The sequence below is a fragment of the Rhododendron vialii genome, chromosome 1a (genome assembly GCF_030253575.1).
Source record: "Rhododendron vialii isolate Sample 1 chromosome 1a, ASM3025357v1".
Classification (NCBI taxonomy): Eukaryota; Viridiplantae; Streptophyta; class Magnoliopsida; order Ericales; family Ericaceae; genus Rhododendron; species Rhododendron vialii.
Window position 1 is genome coordinate 42,936,376 of NC_080557.1, and position 24,816 is coordinate 42,961,191.

Sequence of the window (24,816 nt, forward strand, 5' to 3'; positions counted from 1 at the left end):
TTTCCTCTTTTCGGCGCCTTTGGCCGGTGGAGTGTAACCAAGACCAAAGCGGCCGTTGTTGGAAGGAAAGACAGGGAACTCGGCGATCCCTTGTTGGTTGGCCCCGAGTCCTAGGCCCGGCATGAATGACATCTTCCTCATCATTTCGAGGACAGTTGAGCTTATGGTGAAGTCATCATCCATGGCAATGGCGAGGACTGAGCCAGATGTGTCGAAAGAGAAACCCCCGAAGTCCGAGTCTTCTTCCCCGTGCATAATGCCCAAGACAGGCGTGCCGTCATCCGTGAGCGGGCGGATCCCAGAGTCCGCGCAGATTGTTAAGGTTCCGGTAGGCAGCCCCAGCATGACTTTCTGGTGTAGGGTTGAAGGTACAGCCATAATGTCGGCCCTATGAAGCCAAGGCCTGCCCAGCAGCAGATTAAAAGTGGCGGGGACGTCGACCACGTGGAACTCTACATCCATTTCGAAACCCTCAGCATCCAGTTTCAGCATCAGAGTTCCTTCCACCCTGCGGCGAGTGCTGTCATATGCCTTGACAGCCAGATTGGAGGGCGTTAGGTCGCTCTTTGAGAATCCCAAACGGTAGGCAACCCTCATCGGGCAAACGTTGATAGCTGAGCCGTTGTCAATTAGCACGGTTGGCACCCAATGTCCCCGGCACTTGATGGTGATGTGCAGCGGGCGGTTGTGAGCAGTTCCTTCAACGGGCAGATCCCTCTCAGTGAAAGTGACGGAGTGTTTAGAGAGAAGTGGCAGCACGAGAGCAATCATGGCCTCGGGGGTAATGTCGATCGGTACAGTGAGCCGGGCCAATGCGGAAGACAGCTTCTCACGATGCTCCTTTGATGACGATATCAGACCCCAGATAGAGACGGCGGCAGGAATCCGTTCGAGCTGTTTCAAAATGGCGTCTTCTTCTGGAGCCCCATTTGGAAAGAGCGGGTCAGTTCGCTGAGCAGCGGGAACAGTGGCTTTCTGACCGGGCGGATTGGACGAGCTTCCAGCCTGGAGGTTGGAGGGCTGAAACACTCGGCCGCTCCTAGTGACATTGGCCACATCCCACCAAGATGATGAGTCAATAGAATCCCACAGATCGGCCGGTACTTCTTCCAGCTTGCGCTTCCCTTTGTCCGTTGATGCCACCGTTGCAGTCGAATCTGTCCCCAGAGCGGTATCCCATTCCAAATCCTCCATCACTAGACCTTCCCAAAAGGCGGGATCCTGTGCAGCCTCTTCTTCGAAGGGTGCTCCCGGGTTAGTGATGAACGGAACGTCCCAAAATCCTCCATCGACAAGAGCAGTATTGACGGTCCATACTTCGTTCCCCATGTTTAGGTCGACAATGTTATCGACGTCCCAAATATCAGCAGGCGGTGAGGTCTTAACAGCTTCTTCCGCATCCCAGAGATCGGCCGGAAGCGCATCTAGTACCATGATTGAGCAGTCATCCCCAGGGGCTGAAATGACAGGACACGGCCATTCCACAGAAACAACGTCGAGGGTAATATCACACTCATGGATGCGACGGTCGAGCGTGTCAGCAATAGCATTTACCAAGGGTAACATGGCGCCTAGCGGGCGACGAACTTCGGGCACAACTTCTCCCTCTTGGAACTGGTCCCAGTACTTCTCATCAAAATCGTTTTGATCCACATCCGCCTCGAGGCCCTGCCCCAATTGCCATCCATCAGGCTGTGGGTCCCACACGTACTCCTCGGCTTCCACTTCGACGGGGTTTGATTCGGGCTGGTAGAAGAGCGTGAACAAGGAAAGACCATCCAGAGGGTCAGCCTGCGCCGCGTGCCATTCTTCCTGCCACTGATCTAGCCACATTTGATTGACCTGAGGGTGCGCGGGGAATCCCATATTATACTGTTCAGTCCAATCACTGCAAAGCTCTTCCCATTCCTTGGCTCTGTCCTCCATGGCCCAACCGGCCGCCATCATGTTAATGCTTGGTTCGGAGGGAAAGGGTACAACTGGTCTTGGGTTAAAGGTTGAGGTAATATGGTCGGTAGGGTTGAATATGGTGGAGCTGAGGTTTATCTGGTTCACTTGGGGGTTAGGGTCATGCTTGGGTAAGGAATTGGAGATGACATTGGGCTTTGCGGGTGGAGTTGGAAGGGTGCCATTGTCCACCAAATCCTGTATCGCATGACGGAGGCGGTAGCAGGAATCGGTGTAATGGCCGGGCATTTGATGGTACGCACAGAAAGCGTTGGGGTTATGGCTAGGGGGTGGATTTTGAGGAAGTGGAGTTGGGGCTAGAGGCCTGAGGTGCCCGGTTTTGATTAGCTTCTCCAACACCGAGGAGAGAGGTGCCTCGAAGTTGGCGAAGTTACGAGGTTGGTTGCGGTTTCGGGGTCTTTGAGGTGTTTGAACTTGGTTAATGTCGGCAATGTGGTTAGAGCTTTGGGCAGAGGGGTTGTTAGCAGAGTTCGCATTGGCGTAGCTGTTGCCGCCGAACAGAGCAGTGCTGTTCCCGGTGTACGCACGAGGCTTTGATTTTGAGGCTGAAGTGGAAGAGGAATTGTCACTCCTAGGCAGAACGCCGGTTTGAAGGGCTTCTTCGATGGCCAGCCCGGAGTCATAGAAGGTTTCAAAGTTTGCGCCCTGAACCAACACGAGGTTTTTGGCGAAGTCGGGCTGCAGATTACGGGAGATGATGCGGATCTGATCCTTCTCGCTTGGGCGGTCGGGCATGAGAGCGGCCTTGGCTCTCCATCTTTGGATAAAGTCTGCAAAGGACTCCTTTGCAGTCATCTTGGTGGATTCCAACTCCCGAGTGGTCATTTTGAGTTGTGCGTTGTAGCTATACTGAGCATTGAAGGCCGTGCCGATGTCCTCCCAGGTCCGCCTCTTGGCGATGTCGAGGGACAGAAACCATTGGAAGGCGGGACCGGCCAGAGTTTGTGGGAATAGCTGAGCCATGGCATCCTCCCCAACGCCATGCAGCTTCATGGCTCCATGATAGGCCAACAAGTGAGTTTTCGGGTCTCCAGTACCGTCGAACTTTGCAAAATCGAGCATTTTGAACCGATCGGGTAGCCGAGCATTCGGAAATGGGCAGAGGCGGTCCATGTCTAGTACTCCCGACCCTTTTCTTTCAGATTTGGCGACGACCTCTTCCAACTTGGCCATTTTGGCGACCAAAGCTGCCATTTCTGGGCTTGGAGCGGGGTTCTCAACCAGTGGTTCCTCTTGGCCGGCGGCTCCCTGTTCACGCCTTTCACCGCCTTCCCCTCCTGCTACCAGGGGAAGTCGCTCCTCGATTAGGGTTTGGAGATTGGCCATAGAGGCGTCGGCCTGGTCGGCTCTCTGTTGCATGATGGCCAGGTTGCGCTGTAGACCGGCTAGGACGATTGCAAGATTCGGAGGTGGGACATCCGCCATGGCTTGTACTTCTATTTTAACAGGTTTGGGAGACGCTGGCGGAGATGGAGTAGACGGAGGGGACTCGTGCGGAGTAGTTGGTGGCGAATCCTCTCGTGACACAGTGCAGGCCAGAGCTTCCGTTGCAGTCGACTGAAAAACGAACCCCAAATCAGATCCTCAAACAGACTCGACGGACGGTCCCAAGTAGGTTTGGCTCTTGATCTCGGAATTCTGCTTTGACATCGGCATGACTAGACGGCAAAGTACAAGAGCTCAGTGACAGCCTGCAGTCATTTTATTTGAAAGAATAGACGGGAATTGAAAAAATGATCATGCCAACGTCGTCGGTGTCCTCCTAGACTCTAGAACTAGGGGGAGTCTGCTTTACACCATTCGGACGGTTGCCATGGAATCCTCGGATTTCTTTTCGACGGTGTAACCTTGATTGAATCGAATGTTACTAAGAGATGCCAAAACAGCCTAAGCCTTTGACTTTCTCCCTTCTCGAAGTTTCAAAGTTTGATTTTGGAACAGCTCGGTGTAGATGTCATGATACCGTAACCGAAGTGGCGTAGGCAGCACTGTGCCGGAGCCTGGTGTAAGTGATTAGCACTTTTAACCTGAGTGGTGTAAGCATCATGCCATGTTCTCCGTTGTTCCTAGTTTTCGGTTCGAAACCTCAATGGGGTATTGGTCAAAGACTTAGAAAGTGTCGATTTCCCGAAGTCTCATTGATTAAGGACTTTGAAAATTGAAAACATGCACCATCGAGATGCATGACTCGTCATCGGTCCAAGGCAATCGCCGAGTGGGCGCAAGACAGACTCGACAAAAGACATCCTAAAAGCCGCCCTAGCATGCTCCTACGCAAAACGATCATGAATGTATGTACAGGCATGCGATATGGAAAGCGGTAACACATAGACAGGATATGGGGTTAGAAGCAAGTAATCCTATCCTGCGGGTTCCTGTCTTAGGTTGAAAGGTGCTAATGCTTTGTACACGCTGTAGAGGCCGGTTTTGGCTTAAAGGGGTTCCTCTGACTAGAGCCGCGATATACCTCCCATTGCAATGCGTGGAGCAAAGCAAAGGTCGAACGGTAGTACGACTCATCATCGTCCAAGGTTGTTGGGCATTCGAGGACCCCGGGCTCCAGTAAACTGTGCCGGTTACCCAAAACACCTCAACGGGGCTGACCAACCATCGATACGAATGGAGAACGCCGAAGAATGATTAGATGAGAGAAAAGACATGCAACACTTTTTGAAAACAAACGCCTTTTGAAGCTTGGCTCACTTTTGTTAATTGATATTTTGGAGAAAACTACACAAGAGAACAATAGTAAAAGCCCCAGTTCGGATTGGTCGGATGCTGAGATCCTGTTACGTTACCATTCCGTTCTTCAGCAGCGCGAAGCGTACTGTTTTGACAAGCTTTTGAGAATTGTTCTATTATGTATTAATCGCCAAAAAAAAATCAACCAACGCAACGGTCCCCAGCGGAGTCGCCACTGTGGGCACGCGCCCCCGGAAATTTCATTTGTAAAATCGGGTGCGGCCCTTTTTGTTTGGAAAGACGCGGCGAAATGCCTTGATTCAGAGTCGCCACTCGGGTTTTAGCGGTGAATGCACCCAAGGAACCGAACTCGAAAACGTTTTGCCACGTTTGTTTGATTTTGAAAAAGGCTTGTAGACTGGTCCGTCGTCACCTTCGATATCTGAGGTTCGGGAGCCATGTTACGAGAGGGGAAGGGTTTTATGGCACCCCTCTCGCCCAATCCGGAGATCGGTCTCTACTCAGGCATTTTTATAAAGCGTTTGCATTTTTCTCTCATTTAGTCATTTTTTAGCCAGTTAGGGCGGGGGAACAGCTAATGGGGATTAAAATACTGTAACAAGTCGTGATTTATAGCAAAATGTATATGAATGGTTTGATTGCGATGCTTAAATATAGATTGAGAACAAGCACTGAGTATCCCGAGCAAACTGCAGCACGCTGTCACAAGGTGACATGAGCAGATTCTGCCAGCATGCACTGGTCGAGCCATTGCATGGTGATAAAACCTGCGCACGCCACATATAAACTGGCGTACTCCACTTGTTGGATATCTCAGTCTTTGTTTGCAACCCTCTGGGCTCTGGAAAAGGACCAGCGCACACCCAGGGCAAACCACGCAGTTTAGTATAGCAGGACATGCACAAATACAGACAGAATGAGTGGCTTTAGGCCATAAAAGAAAGCAGAACACCCCGAAACAGTGTGGGGACAAAAGATGGGCCTAGATTGCGCTCAGATGCAAGGGCCAGCCACTGGACCCAAAAACTTAATGCCGTACGCCAGTATGGTACTACCGCACGCCATTCAGCCCTCGATTCCAGTGTTTGGCTTTGCATCATCTGGGCTCTGGAATATGACCAGAAGGATCCCAGAGGCCTTTTATGACAGAAATGAAAAAAAAAAAGATAGGATATAACCGCTAAACAGTTCTAAATATGGAAAGCAGTAAACTGGTTATTTAGCATGCTAAGGTGACTGACAGGAATGAAACTTAGTAAAAGAGACGATCCATGATCCCCACGCCAGTATTGCACGTAACACCATAACTGGCGCACGGCATATAATTACTGGCGTGCGCCATGTTTTGTTTTAAACGACTGCTGTATTTTATCAGTTTAAGGCCAGGACTAGTATTGTCTACTAGCCTGGACCTTTCTGATCCCCCTCAGGAGATGAAAACAGAAGAGAACACAAAGGTGGTATACCTCTTAGTATGGTGGTTTTGTGGTGGTTTTTGAACTTGAGGGTTGAAGGTGGTGGCTTATATGGTGACTGGGTTGCAGCAGGAGATATGGGAGTGTATGGCCTTCTCTTATCTTTTAATGGATGAAAGAATAAGAAGTCTTGGAGAATGAAGAAAGGGAGAGATGGCACTTCTTAATGTTGCTAACCCCTTGCAAATGAATGCAAGGGGGGTATTTATAGGGGGGGAATGGACTGAGACCAGTTAAGGCCAGGCTTTGTTTGGCTGGTCTTAGGTGCAAAATGGGCCTTCCATGCATTAAATGCATGGGACTAGGTGATGGGGAGTGTAGGAGAGAGAGGGGACGCCTCCTGCGGAAAGCAACCATCAGGCACACTGTAGTCGACGTCAGGGTGGCACAAAAGTCCCGCCCAAGTGGCTGAATAAAGTTGATTTGACCGGGTTTGACTGGCGTGCGCTACTTATAACTGGCGTGCGCCAGTGAAAGCTGGGCCCATGGTCGATGACTGACACGTGGCAGCTTACTGGCGTACGTCACCCATATACTGGCGCAAGCCAGTTGGGTTTTGCTGGGGCCGTTTGGCTCTGGTTTGAAAGGCTGGAAATGGGTTTGAAAGGGGTTTGGGACGCTCAAAGGTTCAAACGCACCTTTGTTCTTGATCTGTTTTCGACTATAATCATCATTGGGGAAGTAAAAGATCGACAAATAACGTTATCTGGACAGTCCAGAATGGGGTGTCTACACTTAGTTGATCCTTTGCGCGCATGGATTCCTTTATGATTGACTGTCTGATATTTGCATAATTAGTTGCATGGCATGTTTTCCTTTCATTATCCAAATATCATCTGCTAGTTTTTAATTCTGTTGAATAAAGTGTTTTCGTTGTTTGAGGCATAGTATTTCTTGTTCGTTGTTGCCTATTTGTCGAGCACTTCTTCGGTGGATATGGCTTTAGTCTGAATTCGCAGATTTTGTGTCCCGTATCCTCCCCTTGTTCGAGGACACAAACCTTTTAGCTTGCTCTTAAACTTGCTTGACACTTAGCCTGTTTAGATTGATGCTGAAATTGTGAGTTGTAGAAATGAAATAAAAAGCTGGATTGTTGAACTCTTGTTAGTTTACAATGTTGAGCATGTTCTAAGTTATGATAGCGGAGGGAATGCAAAGTTGCTAATTTTCAAATTTTTTGCAGTTTGTTTGCTAAGGACTAGCAAATCAAAATCCCAAGTTAGGGGGTGTGATAAGCACCCTATATTGCAATTATGGTGCATTAGATCTTTAGTTTTAGTTTTATTTCTTCGCCAATTTAGTTGTTTTTGATTACTTTTGTACGTAAGGTATTTTAGTTTCGTTTTGTAGAGAAATCATTCAAAACAGGAGTTTTTAAGCCCAAGGCATGTCAAGACATTCAAGGACACAAAGGTGACCCGTCGGCTCGAGAAAGCAAGCCAAGAATCAAAGAAGCAGGTGCTGGACACTAAGCAATCGGTATCGGTACCTCACAAAATACTTCAACGGTACCGAGAAGGGATCAAGCAGCACTTAATTGATTCGGCATCGATACCTCTGATTTCATCCTATTGGTACCGACCAGCCTTCTCAACAGCCCTTAACATTTCGATATTGATACCACCTATTCTATTCTATTGGTACCGAGGCCATTAACACAGCAACTTAAGGCGTTTTCTATCGGTACCAAGGGCTTCGGTGGGGATCTTTGGAGCATCTTTTAGGATATTCCATGTGCGGATCTTGGAGAATATAAAAGGGCGTGATGTCATTGTACAAATATAGATGGTATTGCATATTTTTAGATCTAGCCTAGATTTTGAATTACTTTTTGCATGTTCTTAGTGTTCTTTTTTTCCAGCCCTTAATATCTAATTTACTGCTTTAAGTAATTAGTTGTTGCCATTTTAGCTTTCATTAAAGTTGTAGACAATCCTCCGATCTATCGTTTAATCTAGTTTTCTTTTAAGTGTTGTTATTTCAAATTATGTTGGCTAGATTTTTGCTTGCTCTTATCTTTTTAGATATGTGTGAGTAGTTTTCCAAGGTTCGGTCATGGGGTGATTAGTGTCTCCTGGCTTGAGTAAAAATTGCATTTTTCACCAATAAAGTTTGAATCTTTGGTTCAAAAATTGATGTGTAGTTCAGATTTATTTGTCAAATTACTAAGGTGTTAACCTCTTTGATCATGTGTAGGCAAGAGCATCGCCTACTTGCCACACATGATGCTTAGAGCTCTGTCGCTTGAGGTGATTGCTAAATAAATTCTAGAGCTAGCTTGGTAATCGAACCATCTTATCTTCTGGTTTCAGAACCTTAATTGAGTATCTTAACTGCATAATTGGGTGAAAAATGTAATTTAACTTGAGTCGTGGGTGTTACTAATTTCTAGACCTAACTTGCTTTTTATCCTAGTTTATTCCTGTTTAATTTAGCCTTTTTACTTTCTACCGCATACGTAAAACAAAGTTGGCTGACTAAAAGCCAAAAACCCTTGCTTACTTCTATAAATCCATCCAAGCCGTATTAAATATTCTCTTGAGTACGATCCCGGTCTTTCGGATTATTATGCTTCAAATGACGTATTAGCCCTATGCTTGGGGTGATCATAATTTAATATATCGATGAACGAAGCAGCCAATCGATGAACCAAAGCAAATAAAGTGCAAGTTTTTTCACTAATCAATAAAGGACACAATTAGGAAAAGGAGAAGTAATTTGGAAAGCACCCAAACAATGCCCTCCCTTTTTTTTGGTTGTCAATTATCATGTCTTGCCTACCCCGTATCATTCTATCTCCTTTCATAGAAAGCTTTACGCCATCAATTTTTGTACTCTTGGATAATGGCTACAATTACGACAGCCAAAATGAGAATACATTTCCATAAAGTACTCAAACTCATGTTCAACCTGAACCACGGTGGTATTCTTATAGAAAGTAACGCACATATCAAGAGATGAAACTAAAAAGTGTCATTCATAGAGTGCGAAAAAATATATTCATCTCCAACCATTCTGTCTCTCCAACCCAAAGTCCCATTCATAGAGTGGGAAGTCTACCATTGCTTGATTTGTAACGATAGGATTTGAAGAGGATATTAAAATATATATATATATTGAGAGAGAGAGAGAGAGAGAGAGAGAGAGAGAGAGAGAGAGAGATTGATTTTAGAAGAAGAAGAGACTGAGAGAAAGATTTGGTGGCAGATTGAGAGTGCTTTCAGCTTTGAAAGAAACGCATTGAGAGTGATTTGGACCATTTGTGAGATTTTAATAGTAGAAAATGATAGATTTCTGATTTATTGGTAAGTGTTTGGTTCTTTAGAATAGGTTTAAGTAGGTGGCAGAGTTAACCTTTAAGAGTAATTTGCAATGAATTTAATGTTTCCATTGCATTTGAAGGAATACATCCACTGTTATGAAGAGGTATATAAACAAATATAGAATCCGAAGTAGAGTACTAAAATTTATCCAATAGAACCTCAAATGATGATTGATTTGTTTTTGTGGATTCTCTGATGTAAAAGGAGCAATCATCGTTTGTTGTATGTTTGTCATGGATGTCACGGTCTGCGCCAGCTGACCTGTTTTTACCTTTTGCCTAAGCATGTGTCTTTAAAGGTTAATCTCAAATTATACAGCACGTTTCATTATAAACCACGCCAACTTCCATTTATTAGCCGATGTGGGAGCCGCGTAACTAACGACTTTATTAGAAAGTCGAATTACCAACTTTTACACCAATTTTCAAGTGGATGAGATCGGTTGAGTGGTCTCTGTTGGAGATGGGATTGCACGTGTTTACGAATTGAACGAGATTCAAGCCGGGGAAATGGTGGAATTTGACAATGGTGTGAAAGGAATAGAGAGAATGTAGGGATTGTTGTCTTTGGTTGTGATACTGCTATTAAAGAAGGAGATCTTGTCAAGCGCGCTGGATCTATTGTGGATGTTCCTGCGAGAAAGGCTATACCAGGGCATGTGGTCGTTGGGTTGGGGGTACCTATTGATGGAAGAGGGTCTCTAGGCGATCACGAGCGAAGACGTGTCAAAGTGAAAGCGCTTGGGATTATTGAATCGTAAATCTGTGCACGAGTCTATGCAAGCAGGTTTAAAAGTGGTGGATAGCTTAGTTCCACGCCCCCCAGAAGATTGTGACACCCCGTCCGAGTATTTTACTTCTTGTTTGGGAGAATAAGAAAAGTGTATAAGGTGTTAATGAACCCTAACACAAATAACTATTATTTATATTAAGAGATAACTTGATACAAGACTTGTTTAACCAATGTCGGACAAGACTCATAACAACTACTTAAATATTCCAACGCTCCCCCTCAAGCTGGAGAATAAATATCACAAAGTCCCAGCTTGTTACATAACAACTCTAACTGGGGCTTGAACAATGACTTAGTAAACATGTCAGCTAATTGAGCACTTGTAGACACAAAGGGAGTAGCTATCACACCTCCAACTAACTTCTCATGCACCAGATGACAATCAACTTCAATATGCTTAGTCCTCTCATGAAATACTGGATTGGATGCAATGTGAATTGCTGCCTGATTATCACAATACAAATTCATTGGCAATTGCACACTAAATCCTATCTCCTCAAGAAAATATCACACCCATACAATCTCACATGTCGTTTGGGCCATGGCTCTATACTCTGCCTCTGCACTAAACCGTGCAACCACTATTTATTTCTTACTCTTCCAGTTGACAAGGTTTCCACCGAGAAAAACACAATATCCTGTAGTGGATCTCCTGTCAGAAGGTCCTCCTGCCCAATCAGAGTCAGTAAAAGCCTCAATACGTAAGTGACTATTAGCTCGATAAAACAAACCACGTCCTGGATGAACCTTGAGATACTTTACAATTCTAAGAACAACCTCCCAATGTGGAAAACGAGGAGTAGACATAAACTAACTCACAATACTAACTTCGAACGAGATATCTGGAAGTGTAATAGTAAGATAGTTCAATTTACCAACCAAGCGACAATATTGATCAGGGCTAGAAAATATCTCCCCCTGATCAACACACTGTTTGACATTAGGATCCATAGGAGTATCGATAAGCTTCGACCCCAATAAATCAATCTCATCTAGAATATCTAGCACATATTTTCTCTGCGATAAACTAATGCTATCTTTAGATCGTGCAACCTCATACCCAAGAAATATCGCAACCGTCCCAGATCTTTGGTATGAAATTCACTTTGCAAAAATACCTTCAACTCATCAATACCTTTTTTTATCATCGCCTGTAATAATAATATCATCCACATAAACAATCAATAATACTTTCCCTCAGTCAGATGAGAGAGCAAAAACTGAATGATCAGACTGACAGCGACTCATCCCAAATTTCAAAATTGCATCACTGAACTTGCCAGACCAGGCCCGAGGAGACTGCTTAAGACCATATAGTGTTTTGCGAAGACGACATACCCGATTACGCTCCCCCTGAGCAATAAACCCAGGTGGTTGCTCCATATAAACTTCCTCCTAGAGATCCCCATGAAGAAAGGCATTTTTAACATCCAAATAGAATAAAGGCCAACCAAGATTGCCTGCAAGGGAGATAAGAAGACGGACATAACCAAGCTTGGCAACTGGAGAAAAAGTCTCAGCATAATCAACACCATAAATCTGAGTATATCCCTTAGCAACAAGACGAGCTTTGTAACGATCAACAGACACATCAGGATGATATTTGACCGTAAAAACCCACCTATAACCAACAGTAGACTTTCCTGGTGGAAGAAGAACCAACTCCCAAGTGTCATTGTCATGTAGAGCAGACATCTCAGCCTCCATAGCTATCCGCCACTCAGAAATAGATAAGGCCTCCTGAACAGTGTTAGGAACAAAAATAGACGAAATAGAACTAGTAAAAGCACGAAAGGACGGAGACAAGTATGCATAGGAAACAACCCGATCAATAGGGTGAGAAATGCAAAACCGAATACCTTTGCGAAGAGCTATAGGAAGACCAGGTGATGATAGAGGTAGAGGTGGAGGTGGAGGTGGAGGTGGAGGTGGAGGTGGCGAAGGTTGTGGAACTAAATCTTGAGACGGAGGAGGTGCGACAGAAGGCACTAGTGGGGCTGTTAATACTTTCTGCTAACGAACATACACCTGCAAGGGTGGCACAGATGGTACACAAACAGAAAACACAGACTCAGTTTTAGGAAGGTCAACTGGAGTACGTTGACCCGAGTAAAAGGGTAATGACTCATTAAACGCGACATCAGCACAAACAAAATGACGACATAGAGACGGTGAGTAACACTTATACCTTTTCTGAGTGCGCGAGTATCCCAGAAAAATACACCTAATCGACCGTGGATCAAGTTTGTCCCGGTCAGGATCAAGAGTATGAACATAACAGGTGCACCCAAATACTCGTAGGGGTAATGAGTGGAGAGGCTGACCAGGAAATAAAACCGTATGAGGTATCTGACCGCCTAGGACTCTAGATGGCATACGATTAATCAAATAACATGCTGTAAGAACAACATAACTCCAGTAAGACTTAGGAACTTGCATTTGGAATAACAGAGCACGCATAACCTCCGATAAATGCCTAATCTTGCATTCAGCAACTCCATTTTGTTGTGGAGTCCGAGCACAAGAAGATTGGTGAATTATACCATGTCCATCAAAAAACTTAGAATTAGAATTATGAAAATATTCACCTGCATTGTCAGAACGAAATATACGAATGCAAGTATCAAACTGAGTTTTGATCTCTGTATAAAATGACTTAAAAATAGAAGACAACTCTGACCTCTCTTTTATGAGATAAAGATATGTGACACAAGAGTAATCATCAACAAAGATAACATAATATTGGAAGCCAAAATATTAGGAATACGCATTGGACCCCAATTATTAGAATGAACTAATTGAAAGGACGAGACACACGACTCTCAACCCTAGGATAAAATGACACTCAATGATGTTTATTAAACTCACAGACTTCACATGGCAAAACATTAACACGGCTACATGAAGGTACCGGCCGTTTAAGGTTTTGAAGGGATGGATGACCAAGATGACAATGATGTTGATATGGTGTCACCGAAGATTGAAGGACAACAAAGCTAGGGTGAACATCATCGGTAAAGTAATACATGCCACCACGTTCAGTACCACCACCAATTTTCCTCCCTGTCTTGAGATCCTAAAACACACAACTACAGGGAAGAATGTGACAGAGCAATTTAAAGATTTGGTAAGTTTACTAACAGACATAAGGTTTAATGGAAAACGAAGAACATGTAATACGGAATCTAAAGTCAAAGAAGAAGTGACAGAAATAGAACCTAAACCGGTAATATCAGTGGTAGAGCCATCGGCTAATGTAACACGAGATGGTTTATCAATAGACCGATAGCCAGAGAGAATAGTAGATGTACCAGTCATATGATCAAATGCACCAAAATCAATGACCCAAGGAATAGAAGAAAAAGAAGATGCAACATATGCAACGGAAGAACTTGTCTGAGTTAGTGCTGCAATGGAGGAACTTGTCTAAAGTGACACAAGGCGTTGGTACTCTTCCGCGGAAATAGTCACTGTGGCATCAGCAGAATGAGTAACCGATCGAGTAGAAGCCAACCATGAAGATCCCAACAATACTCAACTGTATGATTGTTGCCATTATAATAGGTGCAATGTCGAGGAACACAACCACGACTACGATTGTTACTACCAGCTTGACCAAACTCATAGCTAACACAACGAATGCCAGAATTAGGGTAACGACCACCAAAAACCCTATCACTGAACCCATAATCTCGACCACGAAAACCTGAAGCAAACTCACCACTCTCCTCCATTGCACTGAATTAACAACCATCAATAAGAACCAACTAATAGAATCAACAACTACCAACAGATCACCAAACCAGACGATCACCCAACATCATCAACAGCATAAGATCATATGCGATCAACCAAACAACCGAAGATTAACTCCGTCTACCAACAAGTCTACGACCAGAAACAAATCATGGAGCAATACTTGCTAATAACAATACTAAAATTGACAAACCTCAATAATCCAAACATTCATACTACCGACAGTAACCAATCAAGAACACCAACCAATAGGCGACATAGATAGCAACAAATCGAGATTTAGATTGATACCTCATAAAACAACACATAAATCAAGATGCATGTGATTGATCCCAACCGAACAAGGCTTAAAACACTGAACAAACAATAGGAGATAAATCTGGCTGCCAGCGAAAATCTTTCAAACTATTTCGAACATAAATCGTGGGATTCTGGGCTGTTTTGAACACGATTCAGGGGGTTTCAAACCATATTTAGGAGTTTTGAGAGTTGATTATAGTGAATGAGGGTCGATTCGGGCTCGATGGGGGGGTGATTAAGGTTCGATTAGGGTTTTTCAGAAGTTCTAAAGGTTTTTCAGCAGTTTCAAATGGGTTTGGTGCATAGGGTTATGGTATCGAAGGGGATTTCAGGGTGTACAATGCTCGCGATGAATAGTGAGTGTGCTGACGTGAACAGTGTCGCAGTGAACAGTAACAGTATGTGGTGATGATGGGTGGTGGGGCGTGGGTTATGATTATGATTAGGTTTAGGGTTGGATTAAGGGTGGCTCTGATACCATGTTGTTTGGGAGAATAAGAAAAGTATATAGGGTGTTAATGAACCCTAACATAAATAACTATTATTTATATTAAGAGATAACTTGATACAAGACTTGTTTAACCAATGTGGGACAAGACTCATAACAACTACTTAAATATTCCAACATTACTGATTTGAGTGGATATGACGAGTTTGGTGGGTTTATGTACATGTCTGAGGTGATATAAAAAAGAAAAAGATAGAATAAGGTATATGTGCACGCAAATTAGGCAAAGCATGTGGGTTTTGTTTGTATCTATAAATGTGTGGAATAAAGTCAAAAAGAAAGAGGGAAAGAGAATGAAAACACACAAAGAATTACAAAAAAAGTTGGGGAGGACAAGTGTCAATTGTAGACAATAATATTTGGTGCCTGGTCGTTGCATATTTAATAGAAGGAAGCATGAGATGTTTGATCACGGGGGAGGCAAGCCGTGGGGTGGTTTGAGTTGAGAGAGAGATAAAACGAAAATGTAAATTAAGTGAGAGAGTGAGAGGGAGAGAGATGTGGGGGTGTCAATGGTAAGAGAAGGAAAAATGGAGACAGGTAAATAAGAATTGGAGAAGAGAAGGAAAGAGTTACGGTAATCGTATGCACTTTGGCCAGTAGACGCATGGGTTGGAAAAGGTGTGTGAAGGTGGATATAAAATTTTATGTAAACATTTAAGGAAATGGTTGATGGCATGTCAATAATTATTTATTTGTGAATATTTGGTGTAAAAGATTTGGTTTGGTAGGATTAGATAGATTGAGGTACTTGAGGATTCGGGTTGTTACAATGGAAATTACAAACCATGAATCGTAATTTGTTGTTGTTAATGAAGTGTGTTCTTCTATTTGTAGTGGATTGGGTAGCGATAAATCAAAAGCTTCAGTTAAAAGCTAGCGATAGAGCTTATTTGAAAAGCTAAAGGAACAAGTGGTTGATTTTATATGTTTTATGAAAAAAGATAATAAAGAATGATTGCTGATCAGTAAAACTCTAGATCGTTACTCACAATTAAATTTGATTAGTGAGTGTGATGAAATAGTTGGCTTCAATCTCCGGAGAAACAAAACTATCTAGGATTATTTTATAAGTATAAGATAAATCCTCCAATACTTAGAGAAAAAATTGTGTTTGAAATTTTATGTTAGCTAATTTTTTCCCTACCATTGGGTTTAATCAATGGGTGGTGCTAAATGTTATAAAGCTAGCTATAACAATTGAGAAAGTCAACCGATTAAGAGATTTGGTGAAATCTCATTTTTCTGGAAAAAAAAAAAATAGTGTCACAAATATCCCCACATGAAAAAATGGGTAGAGGGAATGACTTTTAAAAGGTTGAAATCTCACTTGTGTTTATATGAAAATGTGAATTATATATTGGAAAGAGCTATGGTCAACACCTACTCTGGGTAAGATTAAACATTTTATTTGAAAGTGTTTTCACAATATTGTTCTGATAAAGGAGGTGTTTCGCAAAAAGGTGGTTACTGATCCACTATGTCCAGTTTGTTGGGAAGAGATTTGTGGAGCCATATGCCGGGTAAAAGATCTCTATGAAAAGAATGAAAGTGATACGTTTGAATGAAATAGAAGAATGCATATGCAAACCATAAAAACCAGCTTCACATCAAATACATTCATTTATTTCCCACTTTTAGCTAATCTTCTCCATTTTGGAACAAAACAACAAGATTTATACCTCGGAAAATTATAGCCATTTTGCACATTATGTTTTTACCTCCAAACATGATGTACTTTGTGTTAATACTACTATTAAAAGTTGGGTTGGAGAGTTATCAGTTAATACCAAATACCAACTTTCAACAGAAGCTTACATTGCAGTTTTTACAATTTGGATCAAGGCCTAATATATCAGGATGAGTTGTAGGAGAGCCTTACATTAAGAAAGTGTTATTTATCAGACAATACATTGACATATAATGACTAACCGAACCGACACGCTACGCTTCGGCATCACACTAGTATACTTAAAAGAGAGTTAAGATTTTTTTTAGCAAGTGACAAGAAATCGATGCGGATGGTTTAGTTCGCCGTGTTTGGTATGGGGAATATTGGTTTTGACTTGAGAGTTCAGTGTTCGCTTCTTAACTTGGGGAATTATTCAGTCAGATGAGGAGCAGCTCCCTTCTGTCTTTTTCCATTTTCCCGGGAAGATGGGCAGTCTTTTTTTCCTGCTTGGACTGCCCTTTGGAGACTTATGGAAGAATTTTATTATTTTTTCTTTGCTTTTTGTCCTCAAGAGAACCCCCTTTCTTGCCTTTCGTTGTTTTTAGCGTCCGTCAACTAATTTCTAATCCGATCTAGTCAAAGGTAAGCTATTCACGCTGAAACTAGAAATTCACAAGAAAGTACATTCTTGCTACCTGACGTTGAGAATCGAACTCTAGTCATTCGTGTGGGGAACAAACCCACCTATCACCAAACTAACCCTTGGTGCTTCGCCTTTCGTGCCTTCCATGTATGCAATTTATATGGTGGATCAAGGACCACCATGTCTCACCACATGATGCTTTTTAATTGGTCGAAGAATGAAACTTGTAAAATTTGACTCTCCGGGCATCTTGTCCACAGTGCACCACGGTCAATTAGTGAATTCCAATGAGCGCTCCCTTTGCTGCATTTGTTTTTAGCAAACTTTTGTAGAACCTGCGAAGCGCCAAAAAAAAAAAAAAAGTAATTTTTTGTTGTATCACATTTGAGTTGTTTCCAATTCCACGACAATTCTGAAAAATGTTGAGATAGCTTATTAGGTCTTGAAGACTTTTCCAAAGGTCACGCACCAAAAATTTACCAAATTTCAGTGCAGTTTGTGCCTCCTCTAGAGCATCCTCATTGTAACAAGTAAATGAGTATGAATAAGCAAACTTAACAACAATGCTCAAAAAATACCCCACATTGTAATAAGCAAAGCTACAAGTCTTTTAGCAAATAACCAAATTTCATCAATTCCATAACCAAACTTAACTTTTACCAGTAACCAAAACTCAATAACCAAACTCAACACTTAATAACTCAAAAACACCACATTGGAATCGTCTCATCGAGACGAATAATTTGGTGTGATTGGGTACATGATTGAAACTCGTGTGCGATTGGACAAATGTGCATTGTGTATTGTGGGGTTTTTTTGGTTAGAGATGCAAAAATAACCAATGTGGAGGTAGAGGTTGTTAAGTTTGATTATGGACTAAATGAATAATCAAATGCTGACGTGACACATTTTGATTATTGATTTTGATTATTACAATTGCGGATGCTCTTATACTCATATGCACTTGGACAGGGTACGATTCCCATAAGCACACATCATTCTCCCCAAATCCCCTAAGATAGAGTAAATGAGGTTTAACAAATGGCAAAAAAAAAAAAATTAAGCTTATTTTTGGATTAAACCCGAAAAGTAAAATATTTGGACCAAATGAAATATCTTCTTTGATTTGGTGTAGAGAAACTTGACGTCTTTTTTTAGGGGACTCTTAGAACAGAATAGAGGGAGTATTTTTTGCTCTCATCGATGTACTCTTTAACCTTTTGCCTGAAAATTGTATTAAAGAGAAAGTTTGAATGTGAGGTGAATTAAGTTTGAAAGGGTATTTTTTGGTAATTAAGTGGAAAACAAATAGAGGGAGAGAAAATATTCAGGGCTGGGATGGATTTTTGTGAGATTTTCTATTAATTTTGTGCGAATTTTCCATGTGCCTTACACATGTTTAGCATATAGTGCAGGTATAAAGAACTTTCAAGCCAAGACCGCTACACATACGACAGTCTTCTTGTCTGGTTCAATCGGCATGAACCGTTTGTCTCTTTCACCTCACTGTAACATTATTCCACAAGAAGACCAGTACACATACAATATGGTCGTACAAAAAAAATTATTACGTTTAATATTATTTATCCCTCATCAATGCACTCGTTAATCTTTAAATGGATCAAGATAAGTCTCCCTCCCAGGTAGGGAAATTTTTCAGTGCCGGATGAGTATTACTTGGTGCCCGCTTGAGCCTATATTTTCTTGCAAAGTAAGTTTGAACATAACGTTAAATCCGAAACTTGTTTTGCAGTCTCAATTTTACCTAGTTGCATTTTAATAGAGACCCAAACAGAGTTTGCAATCCAGGTAATGATTTTACTGTTATCCATATCCCATTCATCTACTTTAATTTTCAAAGGCATCAACCCTTTGATCATTCGATTTTATGGGATTCGTTTTCTCACCAATGACTGTAATTGAGACCAGCGAATTTGGCGGATACGTTTTAAACAATATCAGATGAGGCCATATTCGTCGGAAAAGACTAATGAAAACAGATATTAGAGCAAGGATATGCAAGAGTTATAGTGATTATCGGGTCTAGACACGTAAAAGAGGGCTTATCAAGGAAAACCAAAGTACTACACATAAGTGATTCAGAACCAATCAACTAAAAGAGATTGCCTCGCATTAGAAAAAGAGACAATCAGGCGAGGAAGACAATAAACAAAACAATGGGATCTGATACCCTGTAAATTGCAGATTATCAATCTATTTTTATGAATAATTTCTTTTTATAAGTGTAATATCAATCACTTATTTGTATTGAACTCTACAATCCAATCTATAGTACAATGATAGGATAGGAACGTGATCCTTCTGGATCTTCTAATAGCTAAGGCAGTAAATCTAGACTAGACTACATGAGCACACTTAGGCAACAAAGTCACACACGAGTATATCAAAAGATGATATTAGCTAATGATTCTGTACATGAAATTCAAAGAAAGTGGGCTACAGAAGCGGTAGAATTTAACATACATATGTTTGTGTATATAGAGCTGGGCAACAGACACGAAACACGATAACACGACACGAATCAGACACCAAGTTAGCGGGTTAGGGTTGAACATTTCTGACACGAAACACGAAAATGACACGACTCGAGAACACGAATTCTAAATGAGTCGGGTTCGGATTGAACACGCGAGACACAAAATTGACACGATCAACACGGTTACTAACCTGTGTCACCCATTAACATGAACATATATATATATATATATATATATATATATATATATATATAATATATGGTATATATGTAATTCTATATAGAGTTGGGCAACGGACAGGATAACACGACACAAACCGGACACGAAATTAATGGGTTAAGGTTAAGCATTTCTGACACGAAACACGAAAATGACATGACTCGAGAAACACGAATTCTAAATGGGTCGGGTTCGGGTTGGGTAGTTTGTGACACGAACCCGACTGACAAGACACGAACACGACCCGACACGACATGACCTGTTACCCAGTTTTATCTGTATATACCAATATCTGTAATATTCAACGCACTATCTTCCTAACCAGAATTTGAAGTACTTATGTCTCCTTCACCCAATAGCAGTTATCCTTCTTTTTAAGTTTCACACATTCAAACTAATGAACTTGCGAGCTAGCCCCCTAGTGATTGCATGCTTGTTCCAAATTCATCTAGTCTTAGGTTCAACTCTTCTAATTATCACTAACAAACTAACATTTCTTGCCTTTCCTCCACACACACACACACAAAAAAACACAAAAAATTTCCATGATCTAACATTATCCAAGGCACTGGAAACTTTCACATTTACCAACCGCTAATGAGTATTGACTCTGTGCTAGATATGGAGGGAACAGAAGACTTCACAATGGATGATGGAAATGACATGACAAATTCAGATGATGCTTCATTACCAAGACCTATTGCATGTACCAATACTTGTGCTGTCATGAATTATCTCCGGCAACTGTACATCTCCATCAAGGTATTGAATCACTTGCCGCATGCTAGGTCTTGTTGCTGGATCGGACTTTGAGCAAAGCAGGCCTAGTTTCAAAACCAACTCCATTTCCTCCTCCAAATAATCTCCTCCCAATCTAGGATCACTTGTCTCGAGAATCGCTCCCTCTTTCCATTTCTCGAAAACCCAATCAACCAAAACCACGTCCTCAGGCGACTGTTGTAGCTGTATGGGCCTCCTTCCGCAAGCTACTTCAAGTACGAATGCACCGAAAGAAAACACATCAGTGCTTGTGGTTGCCTTTCCGGTTCTAGAAAGCTCTGGTGCAAGGTACCCAATTGTTCCCACCACATGGGTAGTTTCAAGGTTTGCTCCATGATCGTATAATCTAGCAAGACCGAAATCCCCTAGCCTTCCGTTTAAATCAGAGTCCAATAGAACATTACTAGCCTTCACGTCTCTGTGAAGAACAACTTGGTCCCATTCTTCATGCAGATACAAAAGAGCGGATGCTACTCCTCTGATGATATGATAACGTTGTGCCCAGTCGAGGATTGGGTTTTCATTCCTAAATAGGAACTTGTCAAGGCTTCCATTGGGCATATAATCATAGACCAAGAGCAGCTCTCCCTTTCGCCGGCTATAGCCAAGGAGCTGCACCAAATTCATGTGCCTTAGCCTTCCCATGCTAGCAATTTCAGCCACAAACTCCTTCATCCCTTGTTTTGAATCATGGGAGATTTTCTTGACTGCAACTTGTTCCTTTGAGGAGGGAAGAATTCCTCTATAAACCTTTCCGAAACCTCCTGCTCCAAGAAGCTCTTCATCTATGAAACCTCTGGTAGCTTTGAAGAGATCCTTATAGGAAAACCTATGAGGGCCATATTCCTTTTCCCAATCTTCACGTATTTCTTCATACTTTTTCCTCCTCAACATATAAAATGTCCCTGCAATTGTCATAGTCAGCCCAATGAATACTATTGTTACTGACACTGTAATTTCTAGACCAGGTTTCAGTCCAGGTTTTCTTTGATGAGGAAGTGAAGGAAGCTTTGAAATTTCTAGACCCTGTGCTTTCCCACTTTTATTGAAGCTCCAACCAAGAATGTAGTGGTTCCCTGCAATTGCTCCTCCCGTAGCAGCAGAGAAACCAACATACATCGAATCCAACAGAATTGAAGAAAGGTTGATGCGTGTTGACATGAGAGACTGATATGGTTTAGGGCTTGTAATAGGAGCTAGTGTTACATTGAGTACATTCTCAAACCCATCGTACTCTATCCAAACGTGCAATGGACTCCCACTTATAAGCTCCAAGCTCCGATTAATTTGTTCTCTGTTGGAGTAATAAGTGGCGGTAGCAGATACATTTGATACTAAGCTGTTAACATCAATTCCAACATGGTTACCATTTATATCATTGAATTCAGGATTCTCAATGGTATCGAGCTCAATTGCCAATAGATGGTTGGAAGGGAGCCCATTGTTAGAAAAATTGAGGAGCCCAATATACTGGTTTCCATTGGCTTGGGTGAAGTCCGTAGATGGTGAGATCGCAAAGGCCATTGCATCACTACTAATATTCGGTGTCCCAGGAACAATGGCAAATACAAAATGGGTGGAAAATGATAGAGCCTGGGGTAATGTGGAGGAAGATGCATCGAACCTTATGGGAAGCTGGTAGAAAGCATGACCGGTTACGTTGTTTGAACTGTCGGTTAGCTGCAAAAGACCACTGGAATGGATTTTTGCAACCCCATCAAGGTGAATATTGGCTCCATAGAAGCCATTGTATGCGAACTGGTTTTCATCTACGGCCATGGCTTGGGGATTCAAGCAAACATATAAAAGTATGAGAAAATAAACTGATACATGTATAGAAGTCATTTACCAACTTAGGGAAGAGCTTCTTTTTTTGGGGGGTGGTAATTAGGGAAGTGCTTGCTTGTAGCAAGCCAACAATGGATGGTTTGTATTGTTTGAAGATAGATTCTACTCTGTTATTAAACATCAGGGTCTCCTTCCAAGGATATAACAGGGATTTGGGGAGTCAACACCATTGCATAGAGGGCAGCAAGTCAGCTAATGAAACCCAAGTTTGTTAGTGAATGATAATAACTTCACTGTGATTCCAATGTAGCCGTCACCATGTCATTCTCGTTATGGTTATCCTATGATAGAGAATGGAAGACCACACAAACAAACCATAATTTAAATGAAGACTACTCAAGGAACAAACTAGGATCATCTCCATTTGATAGATGGATAAAGGATCACTTCGTGAGCAATGATCATCATGTCCTGATTCGGTTTGGTTATCATGTTCATGTTGGGTTTGTGAAACTTGATTCAGTTTGGTTTGTCACTTTACAAACTATGGTAGGGTTTTACAGTAGGGGCTCTCATCATGTCAAAATAAAGATGAATATAGCCCATAAAATGTGCAAAATGGAATTTGGTAGTGACGTGGTAGTAGGGGTATGGATCAAGAGGGACAAGAATTACTTCTACTCTAGAAATTGATTTTGAATTTAGTTCAAGAATAAAGATTTGCTGATTTCAATTATAACTAAATTTAGTAAAAAGAGAATTTAGATTTTTGGGAAGTGAAAAGAAATGTAGGGTATCGGATCCACCACTAACTCTATAATGAATGGTTTGAGATATTTTGCCCTAATCTTGTTAAATCAATTAATGTATTTTCGCTATGAGCCAAAATGCTATCTTTTAGAAATTTGATTATAGGTGAGCTAAGAATAAACCATGTTTGATAGCACAGACTGTTTACGCTGAATTAACACTAAACTAGGCCATATATAGTCGTCTTATCCTAAGCATGGCCTATCTTTGACGTACCATATACTCGGTAGTTTGACTGCTGTATTTATTATATTCACAGAAAATAAATGCAACATGGCTTATTTTTGACCTACCATATACTCGGTAGTATGACTGTTATATTTATTATATTCACAGAAAATAAATGCGATTTATTTGAAACAAAGGTCAGGATTATAAAATCAACTACATTTCATTGATCTAATCACAGTTACAAAGCTGGGGCTTACCTATACCTTAAGTGGATGAATTAGTTCGCCGTTTGAAATGGGGAAGACTGATTTTCACTTGAGAATGAGAGTTCAGTGTTTACTCCTTTAGGGAATTATTCAGAAAATGAGGAGGAGCTCCCTTCTGTCTTTTTCCATTTCCCCTGAAAGACTGGGTAGTCCTTTTTTCCTTCTTGGACGGCCCTTGGGAGAGTATGGAAAAATTGAATTTTTCTTTGCTTTTTCTCCCCAAGAGAGCTCCCCTTTCTTGCCTTTCATGTATGCAATTTGCAAGAGTAATATCTAAATCAAGTCATAAATACTCTCCATACACAAGGAGGATGACTGAAACAAATGTTTTGCTTCCAAATAATTCGTTGGCAGCTAGCTAGTGCACGGAACTTTATTTTTTGTGTTATTTTTATACCTGTTCTGGTGTTTATGGGGTTGGAACACCACTACAATAAACTATAAAAATCATAGCTATTGTCCGTGATTGTAAGTTTTTCATCACACTCCTGCTACCGTGGTGGATCTGGGTGTGATTGTAAGTCACTCTCTTTTATCACGGTTATAAACCGTGATTGAAAGAGATCGAGAAACAATCACGGCCAAAATGTGTGATCGTTTCTCTTTTATCACGGTTATAAGCCGTGATTGTTTTTCTTGCGCATGATCGTTTCTCTTTTCTGGGTGTGATTTTAAGTCTAATACTTTATCACGGTAATAAACGTGATTAAAAGTTAAAAATGATTGTATGTCACTTTAGATCACGGTTTATAACCGTGATTAAAAGTTCAAAACCATTTCGCGTGATCTTTTCTTTGTATCTACTAGACAATCTTTTCTTGTCATTACCAAGTTTCGAACCCACGCACCCTTGGTTGATTTCCCAAGCCCTTACCACTAAGCTAGTCAAAAACTTTTGTTACATCAAGAAAACAAAAATATTTATACTTCCTAAAGTGAGAAAACTTTTTTTTCCTTAAAATTTGCTAAATTTTTTGAAATGCAATTAACATGATAATAAAATATATAAAAATACATATATAAACATTATTTAAAAAAATTTAAAAATATGATAACAGATGTTTTGCCAATCAAAATTAGTTGTTTGTCACCAAAGGATTTAATTTCTTGGGGCAAAAAAATTTAGTTTTAGCCAGTAAATTTA

At 41.5% G+C, this 24,816-nt stretch overlaps 1 pseudogene; it reads right to left on the minus strand.

Moving 5' to 3' along the window:
- Positions 1 to 20,133: 20,133 nt before the first annotated feature.
- LOC131316789 (L-type lectin-domain containing receptor kinase SIT2-like) lies at positions 20,134 to 23,572 on the minus strand (annotated as a pseudogene).
- Between the last annotated feature and the right edge of the window lie 1,244 nt (positions 23,573 to 24,816).